Genomic DNA, 9,577 nt, shown 5'->3' with positions numbered 1-9,577 from the left:
GGCTACCCAGTAATCTGGGCCTCCTGTCCTGATGCAGTCGTTAACACACTGACCACCTGATTTTCCCACCATTCTCTACCAGTCTCTCCCTCCTGATCATCTCTTCTACCAGGCTAGCTGGATTCCTGAGAGGAATATTGTCACCATTTCTTTAGCCTTCCCCTCAGGGCCTCGGTATATTGTCACCATTCCTTTAGCCTTCCCCTCAGGGCCTCGGCCTTGAACCCTATTCTCATACACAATTTCTAGTGGACCTCTCTACTCAAGTCTTGCCCCTGATCCCCAGGCCAGGCGGAAGGCCCCGGGCCCTCCAACAATTCCGCCCACTGGTGGCCCCACCCTCTACCGCAGCGCGCCCCGCCCTCACCCGATCCTGACTAGCTTCCGCCCACCCACGTGGTCCCCTCTAGGCTGGACTTTCTCCCAGGATTTGCGGCTCAGTCTGTGACACTGACACTTACTGATGTTGCAGACTCAGCTGCAGCAGCCGGACGGGGCGGTCACTGGCTGAGGGGCGTGGGCCCCGCCTTTCGGTGTAGCTCTTCTGTCTGCGGCTGCGCGATGATCATAGCGGTATCAACTGCTCGTGCGCAGACTGCAGACTCGCAGTTGGCTCCATAGCTCAGGGGTTAGAGCACTGGTCTTGTAAACCAGGGGTCGCGAGTTCAAATCTCGCTGGGGCCTACACAAGTTTTTTTTCCCCACCACTCTCTCTAGAGAGGGGAAGATGCGCTTGCCAACACGACTTTCCGCCATACTGAAAGCCTAAACTTAAATTAAGCAGATCTGAGTGTTTTTGACCCTCAAGTGGCCGCCACTTATCGCTCCTTCCAACTCTCCTGTAGCCTTATCTCTTTAAGAACCAGACCCACTGCTGCCTTGGACTTGCGATCGCAGATTCCGCTGGCTCAGCGAGCCTTCTCCCCAGCGACCCCTCCCTCGCTTCCTTCTGCACTTCGTCTTGGCAAGTTCATAGCGAGTCTTTTTGTTCCCCTCCCGTCACTCCACTCGGGCCAGAGGCTTTGCCGTGTTCTCTAATTCGTTCTCCTTCCTTGCTTGGGGAGCACCTGTGAACGCCCCACACCCACCTCCGTACTCTGGGAATCTATTTTAGTTGAGAGTGGGGCTGTGTTTAAGACCCCGCGTCGTCTGCTCTTGGTCCCCGCGATCTGGCTTCTTCAATGAGCTTGCCTTCCGGTAGGGTAGTCACTTGGGGGTTGAAGAATCCCAGGAGTTCGGGCCGCACAAACGCCCCATCGTGCCAGTGTGGGGCAGGTGCATTCGGCTCTTGACGCAAAGCGTGATTCTTTGGATGAGATCTGCCTTGTGTGAGGGAGAGAAGCGAGTCCCTCCTCTGCCACGCGCCCCACACATCTCATTTACCCTTCCTGGGCGTCTACCCAGGTTCCCGCGAGCAGTTTTCTCTTCTCTGGTTATCCGGCCCGGGCTCTATTTTCCAAAGCTGATTCAAGCTGGACCTTAAGTTGATTGGCGACTCACTCCGGGCTTTTCTGAGGGTCCTAACCCGCCGGATGGCGCGGCGGGATTAATCACGTCTCTGCCTCTGCCAAGACCCCCCACCCCCTGCCTGCCAAGGGTCATGCCTGCGAAGGCCACGGCGGGCAGGCACCGAAGACCTCCAGCGGGCCTGGTTCTGCCCATTGGGCAGGGCCCCCATTGTTCACTTAGGATTAGGCTTATTTTGTGCACTTGATTTCCATTCACGGCATTAATAAATCAATCAGACAGGTCATCATGAATTACTGCTCTTGGTTTGTTAAAAGGAAAACCAAAAGTTTTTTTGACCTAGTCTACCCCTCATCGTCCCCGACTCTCTTCAGGGACGCTCAGTCTCTCCCGGCTTCTGTGCCCTGCCTCCCGTTCTCCAGACTTGCGCCTTATTTGGGCTCCACTGGGAAAACAGGAGTCCCCACAGTGGAAGGGTGCCCCTATCTGCTGCCCGAGAAACCTTAGCAATGAGGCGCTCGTTGAGATTCCAGGGGATCTCAGAGGGGCCAAGAGATGCCGAGAATTGATGCTGAGTGAACTATCTACAGCTGAGACGGCGGACGTGGATATCGTCGAACTGGGATAGGTCGGCCGTGAGAGAGGCCGAGATGCACAGAACATTTTCAACGTGCCAGAAAGAAAAACTGGTTTTCTCAGTGGGTAAACGAGTCCACATAACATCATACCAAGGCATACTTGAGCGGGCGGCACGCTGTTTTGTCTACAGGTTACAGTTTTCGCCTCTGACGCGAGAGGTCTCAGGTTCAGACCCCAGCGAGCCCTTTTCTTCTTTTCCTTTGTCTCTTTCTTTCTAGAAATTTCTCATGTGGACAGTTTTGGTCCTGGACGAGTAATGGGCATTACCAAGTGTTCCGGGATCGGAAAGAAGTACGGGTAGAAGAAATAGTGGGTGAGGCGTTTCAGAGCCCATGGTTCCCGGTGAGAGACTGGGGTTAGAGCCTCCCACGGGTGTTTACATTGATCGGGTCGTGGGACCATCCTTTCCCACCACAGAACTGTATATTCACTGATCCCACCAGTTTTCCTAAAAATCAATAGTGTCACAAAGATGACCAAGCTCAGACGTTTCTGTATTGTAGTAGTTATTACCTTCATCTAACAGGTGAAAGGTCTCCAGTTTGAAACTAAGGGGAAACAAAGTTGGTAGCATCCTGAGGGTTTGTTGTTGTTGTTGTTTTCTACTATTGGAAATTTATTACTTTGAGGTAAATTTGGTCCTAGTCCAGGACGTCCCAGTCCAAGACATCCCGTCATCACCTTTACCTGGTTACAGAGGTGTACACTTTTCCAGGGAAGAGAAATTTAACATTTACACCTCTGGATTCTCATACTCAAGAGGGATTAATCCATTAAAGTTGTGTTAACCCACCCCACTTTCAGTTTGGGACTTTGCACTTTGAGTTGGGTTATTTTGCTTGTTTTCAGTCAGTCGTGTCCAACTCTTTGTGTCGCCATGGACTGCGGCATACCAGCCTTCCCTGTCCTTCACCATCTCCTGGAGCTTGCTCAAACTCATGTCCATTCAGTCAGTGATGCCATCCAACCATTTCATCCTTTGTCATCCCCTTCTCTTCCTGCCTTCAATCTTTCCCAGCATCAAGGTCTTTTCCAACGAGTCAGCATCAGATGGCTGAAGTATTGGAGCTTCAACTTGAGCACCTGTTTTTCCAATGAATATTTAGGGTTGATTTCCTTTAGGATAAACTGGTTGGATCTCCTTGCAGTCCAAGGGACTCTCAAGAGTCTTCTCCAACACCACAGTTCAAAAGCATCAATTCTTCTGCATTCAGCCTTCTCTATGGTCCAACTCTCACATCCATACATGACTACTGGAAAAATCATAGCTTTGACTAGACGGACCTTTGTCAGCAAAGTAATATCTCTGCTTTTTAATATGCTGTCTAGATTTGTCATAGCCTTTCTTCCAAGGAGCAAGCATCTTTTAATTTCGTGGCTACAGTCACCTTCTGCAGTGATTTTGGAGCCTAAGAAAATAAAATCTGTCACTTTATTTTCTCCTTTCTATTGGCCATGAAGTGATGGGACTGGATGCCATGATCTTCTTTTTTTGAATGTTGAGTTTTAAGCCAGCTTTTCTCTCCTCTTTCACTTTCATCAAGAGGCTCTTTAGTTCTTCTTCGATTTCTGCCCTTAGGGTGGTGTCATCTGCATATCTGAGGGTATTGATATTTCTCCCAGCAATCTTAATTCCAGTTTGTGCTTCATCCAGTCCAGCATTTTGCATGATGTACTCTGCATATAAGTTAAATAAGCAGGATGACAGTATACAGCCTTGTCTACCCCTTTTCCAATTTTAAACCAGTCTGTTGTTCCAACTGTTGCTTCTTGACCTGCATACAGGTTTCCCAGGAGGTAAGTAAGGAGGTCTGGTATTACCATTTCTTTAAGAATTTTTCATAGCTTGTTGTGATCCACACAGTCAAAGGCTTTAACATAGTCAATGAGGCAGAAGTAGGTGTTTTTCTGGAATTCTCTTGCTTTTCCTATGATCCAAGGGATATTTCGCTGAAAGCTGGCAAACAGTCTCATGCTCAGAATAAAGGGAAGGTCGCGACTGAGCGACCAATATGGACAATCTTTTTTTTGTGAAGGATTGAGTGGGCGTGGAAAAAAAAAGATTATCAATGAGCTGGCAGCGGTGGGATTCGAACCCACGCCCCCGAAGAGACTGGAGCCTTAATCCAGCGCCTTAGACCGCTCGGCCACGCTACCGCACTGGAGCGTGGGTTTTTTGGTATTGTTTTTCAATTTAGATAACGTCACCAGGCTCCTGAGGGAAATCATGTGTTCCGTTTCTTCTACAGGTCGGAGCCGACCAACCACACCCCAACTAGCAGATTGGCCAGAGTCATGGGAGCGGAATCCGCACCCTGCGCTCCTCTGACAAAAGATGAGTCGTGAAGCCCAGACCAACGCACACAATGGTTTTGGGAAGAACACTCAAGTCACTCCGGCATTTCACTTTTAGCAAGTGGGCGTGGAAGTAGGGGAAGACTTCTACACTAGCACTTGTTTTATTTTTATATTTTAACTATGATCTTCTGTTGTTTTTATAAATTAAAAAACAAACAAACAAACAAAAACCAGAAAGGAACCCTGCACTACTTCTCCCGGTTCTTTTTTGTTTACCCCATAACATTTTTTGGTAATAACCCAGACACATTCAGAAGTGGCTCATTGACGATCGCGTGGCCACCATCTCAGAAGCCTCCATCCTTGCAGTTTTGTTGCCTGATGTTTCCACCCTTGAAATAAATGCTGCAGGTGGAGGTATAGTGCCTTGACAAAACAAGCTTGATTGCACACTGTTTGGAGACCTCCCCGCCTCCTCACCCCTCACCAATCATAAAAACACATTTCTTAAAAAATAGTAAATCCCAGAAAAATGTATAGAAAAAAATCCCCTCGCAAGCCCCAAACTCAGAGATAACCATCAATATTTGATGAACTAATCTCCAGTTTGATTTTCTGTTGATTTTCACCTGCACCAGTGGAGAAGGAGGTGACAGAGGATGAGACGGTTGGATGGCATCACCGACTCTACTGACATGCGCTTAAGCAAACTCCAGGAGATAGTGTGGGACAGGGAAGCCTGGCATGCTGCAGTCCATGGGGTCGCAAAGAGTCCGACAGGACTTAGAGACTGAACAACAACAGTGAGGCTATGTCTTTACTTGTGATCATGCTACAGATATAGATTTGAATTAAGCTTTTTTTTAAAAAAATTATTTATCTCCATGCCAGTGCATAGCTTATGACAACCTTAATTAGAGGAGACAGGGAAACTTCAGATACTGAGGTAGATTTCTGGGCAGGTTTAAAATCATTAAGTGTTGACAGACATGAATGTTCAGGAAGTCTCTTTTAGATGTATGGCTTTCCTTTCACTTGACAATTTTCACTTAACAGTTCTTACATTATGAAGTTGAAATAGTCTTTTACCTGTAGAGTAAATGAAAAACAGAGATCGAGAGAAATAAACAATTTCTCTGGAGTATAAAGATGTTAAAAATAGTTTGTTTTCCTTTCACAAACATCTTAATGTATAAAAATTGAAACTTCATTAAGGAAGTCTTAATTTTGACTTTTAAAAAATGTCAAGACAATGAATTTTCTTGATTTATAGATCACAGTAGCTTTCTAAACGTTTAAGATACAAGTGCACACAAAATCTCAGATGCTCTTGGAAACACATTTTTGGATATAGCACACACAATACATATGTCTTTGGGGACTTGATTATCCTTTTGAGATATTGAAGAATACTCAGTTTATCTTACATTACAAATTGATGCTTTTGAACTGTGGTGTTGGAGAAGACTCTTGAGAGTCCCTTGGACTGCAAGGATATCCAATCAGTTTATCCTAAAGGAAATTAGTCCTGAATATTCATTGGAAGTTGAAGCTGAAACTCCAATACTTTGGCCACCTGATGGGAAATGCTGAATCATTTGAAAAGACCCTGATGCTGGGAAAGACAGAGGGCAAGAGGAGAAGGGGACGACAGAAGATGAGATGGTTGGATGGCACTGCCGACTCAATGGACATGAGTTTGAGTAGGCTCTGGGAGTTGGTGATGGACAGGGAGGCCTGGCATGCTGCGGTCCATGAGGTCGCAAAGAGTCAGACACGACTGAGCGACTGAACTGAACTGAACTGAACTAGCAGAAAGGACTCTTTGGAATTGCTACTAAAAGCACGGGTTCAATTCTTGGTGCTGTGAGACCAGGGGAAACTTCTTATTATTGAAGCATTGGCAGATAACTATTTGGAATGAACCCTAGAGACAATGGAATGCTGAGTCTTTTCTGACTAGTTTCCTCCTATATCATCGTTTAACTACTATCATATGGATAACCTAATCATCGTTTTTCAGTCAAACGACTGACAATCATGAGTGAAAAAAAGCTCTTTGATAAAAGCTGACTGATCAAATGAGGTCTACTCATAATGCATCTGAAATCTGCCATCCAGAGCTGCTTCTCTTGCTCTAGATGTTCTCAGAAACATTTTATTGGCTTCTTCAAGGGCTGCTGAAATTCTGTAGTCTGCACCACTTGATTGCTCCTCTTCCAGATAGTCCTAGTCATCAAATTCCCAGCCTTCCTCATGTTCGCCTACTCCCATCCACTCTTCTCGAAGCCAGGGCTGGCAATCTGGCCTGGCTGCTCCCCAGACTTGGACCAGTTAGCAAAACCCCAGTACCTCTCTTGCTCTGCTGTTGGCTGTGTCTCCTCCTCCTGCTTGATTGGGCCTCCTGGTCAGCTGTGGCAGGTCTCCTTTGTGGGTGGTTCGGGGATGCTCCTGGCTCCAGCTGCCTGCCTCCATTTGCGGGTCAGTCTTGCCATGTATCAGGTCCGTCTGCACGTCAGTACTCTCTTCATAGAGCTGGGACTGCTCGTACATTTCCAATATTGTGCAAGTCCCTCAACCTCCCAAAAGGCGATTATAGCAAGAAGGGAGCTACGCTTTGAGACAAGTTTTTTTAAACTTAGATTTTTGTCATTTAAAAAAAATAACAGATTTTTGTGTTATTAAATATTCCAAAATCTCATTTGTCTTTTTTTTCCTGATTATAAATATTCAACTTTAATTTAGAATCTAGAATCTAGATGGCACAGTCCTACATTTCCCAGAGTGCAAAACTTCACTTGAAAGCTTAATATCTAGAAGACAGAAGTAGCCAGATTTCTGTCCCTGGCCCCTGACTTTGAATGGGAGATTGAAAGAGAGGATGGTAACCAATACTAGAGTAGAATACACTGAGATAACTGCTGCATTGTGTGGTCTTATTCTTGGTGCTTATGTTAAACCTTAATGTAAAGATTATGGTGTGATTTTTAGAACTGTATAGCTGTCTGTTTTTCAGCCAACATGTGTGTATTTAAGGCTTCATGGGCTTGCAGAGATGGCCTCGGCTAAGTATTTTGTGTTTTAATATTAATAACATGAACTTCCACTCAATCATTTTAATAATAGGGCCTTCCTCTGCTCTACAGTGAGGTCCTCAGTGTGGGTTAGAAAATGTGTCTGTAAAACTACACGGAATCATTAACTTACCACAGCCCCTGACAATAGAGCTTTTGCTATTGACAGATTGCTTCCCTGATGGCTCAGATGGTAAAGCATCTGCCAGCAATACAGGAGACCTGGGTTCGATCCCTGGATCAGGAAGAATCCCTAAAGAAGGGAATGGCAAACCACTCCAGTCTTCTTGCCTGGAGAATTCTATGGACAGAGGAGCCTGGCATACAGAGCTGGACTGGCATACAGAGCTGGACGGGACTGAGCAACTGAACTGACTGACTGACTGACTGTCTGAAAGACGGCTCTCACCAGAACTTGACTTCATTGACACTCTGGTCTCAGACTTCCAGCTTCCAGAACTGTGAGAAGTAATTTTTTTCTGTTTATAAGCCACCCAGTCTGTGGTATCGTATTACAGCAACCTGAACAGACTAAGACAGGCTTACAGCTACAAACAACAACATGAATGATTTCATTGACATTAATATTGAGCACAATAAATTGGATGTAAAACAGTTTGTATGGGCTTCCTAGGTGGCTCAGAGGTAAAGTATCCACTTAACAAGCAGGAGACCCAGGTTTGATCCCTGGGTTGGGAAGATCCTCTGGAGAAGGAAATGGCAACCCACTCTAGTATTTTTTTTTTTTTAATTTTTATTTATTTGGCTGTGCCAGGTCTTTGTTGTGGCATGTGGGATCTAGTTCCCTGTCCAGGGATCAAACTCATGCTCCTTGCACTGGGAGCTCGGTGTTCTACCCACCAGACCACGAGGGAAGTCTCCACTCCAGTATTCTTGCCTGGGAAATCCCACGGACAGAGGAGCCTGGTGGGCTACAGGCCACGGGGTCACAAAGAGTCAGACTTAGCAACTAAACAAAAACAACAAAACATGACTTTGTGACTGAACAGCAACAAAAAAAGTTTGAATTCTGTTGATTTCATACATATGACACTCAAGCATGAGTAAAACTAATCAGTGGTGACAGAAGTTAGAAATTCTGTTACTGTGGGGAAGGAAGTACTGATATTGACAAGTGACATGAGGAAAGTATTTTTGGTGCTGGAAACGTTCTGTATTAAGCTGGGTGACACAGACACTTGTGTATTCACTTAGTTGTGCACTTACGAGTTTTGCACATGTAAGAGTACACAATAAAGATGTCTTTGCACAAAAATTAAAAAGTAAATGAGTTAATTAATGAGAAAAACCACTGCAGTAGTTTTTTATTACTGCATAACAAATTTCCACAAATTTAGTGGCTTAAAACCACACAAATTTATTACCAGACAGTTTTTGTGAGTCAGGAGCCTGGCGACAGGTTAGTAAGGTCTTCTCCTCATGGCTTACCAGGTAAAATCAAGGTGTTGGCTGTTGCTGCTATGTGGCGGCAGGCTCAGGTTCTATCCCAACCTCACTAGCTGTTGGCAGAGTTCAGTTCCTTGCTGCTGTAGGACTGAAACCCCCATTTCCTTGTTAGCTGTTGGCTGGGGGCTCCTCTCAGAGCCCCTCTGCTGGTTCACTGGCCCTCTCACGGTAGGGCAGTTTACTCCTCCTTTGAGGTCATAGTAAGGCCTCTCTCTAAGACTTTACCTTCTTCTAAAGATTCCCACCAATTAAGTCAGGCCCACCCAGATGATTCCCCCTTTGATTAACTCAAAGCCAACTGACCAGTGACCTTAATTACCTCTGCAAAATCGCTGCTTCCATAAAACGTAACATGATCCTGGGGGTGACAATCGGTCATAGCCACTCATGGCAAAAGGAGTATACTAGGCATGAGCACCATTGTGGGAACCTATATCTATAGATACATCACATTTTATCACATTTTCTTTATTCATTCATCTGTGAACAGACATCTTGGTTATTGTGAATAATGCTGCAATGAACTTGGGGGTATAGCTATCTCTTCCAGATACTGATTATAGTTTGGAAATATACTCAGAAGTGGGTTTGCTGAATCATATCCTAATCCAGTTTCAGGCAGGATGCTGTTG

The 9,577-nt window shown here is 45.5% G+C and overlaps 2 non-coding genes and 1 pseudogene across 2 annotated transcripts; 1 reads left to right on the top strand and 2 right to left on the bottom strand.

The window, feature by feature from the left end:
* Window positions 1-611: 611 nt before the first annotated feature.
* Window positions 612-684, top strand: TRNAT-UGU (transfer RNA threonine (anticodon UGU)). Its single transcript has one exon. It is a non-coding gene; the product is annotated as a tRNA-Thr (tRNA).
* Window positions 685-4,181: 3,497 nt separating this feature from the next.
* On the bottom strand, window positions 4,182-4,263 carry TRNAL-AAG (transfer RNA leucine (anticodon AAG)). Its single transcript has one exon. It is a non-coding gene; the product is annotated as a tRNA-Leu (tRNA).
* A 2,150-nt stretch (window positions 4,264-6,413) lies between these two features.
* On the bottom strand, window positions 6,414-9,324 carry LOC136157433 (EP300-interacting inhibitor of differentiation 1-like; annotated as a pseudogene).
* Window positions 9,325-9,577: the final 253 nt, after the last annotated feature.

Source organism: Muntiacus reevesi, chromosome 1 (genome assembly GCF_963930625.1).
Source record: "Muntiacus reevesi chromosome 1, mMunRee1.1, whole genome shotgun sequence".
Classification (NCBI taxonomy): Eukaryota; Metazoa; Chordata; class Mammalia; order Artiodactyla; family Cervidae; genus Muntiacus; species Muntiacus reevesi.
The sequence above is the reverse complement of the archived record's forward strand: the minus strand, read 5'-3'. Positions and strand labels throughout refer to the sequence as shown.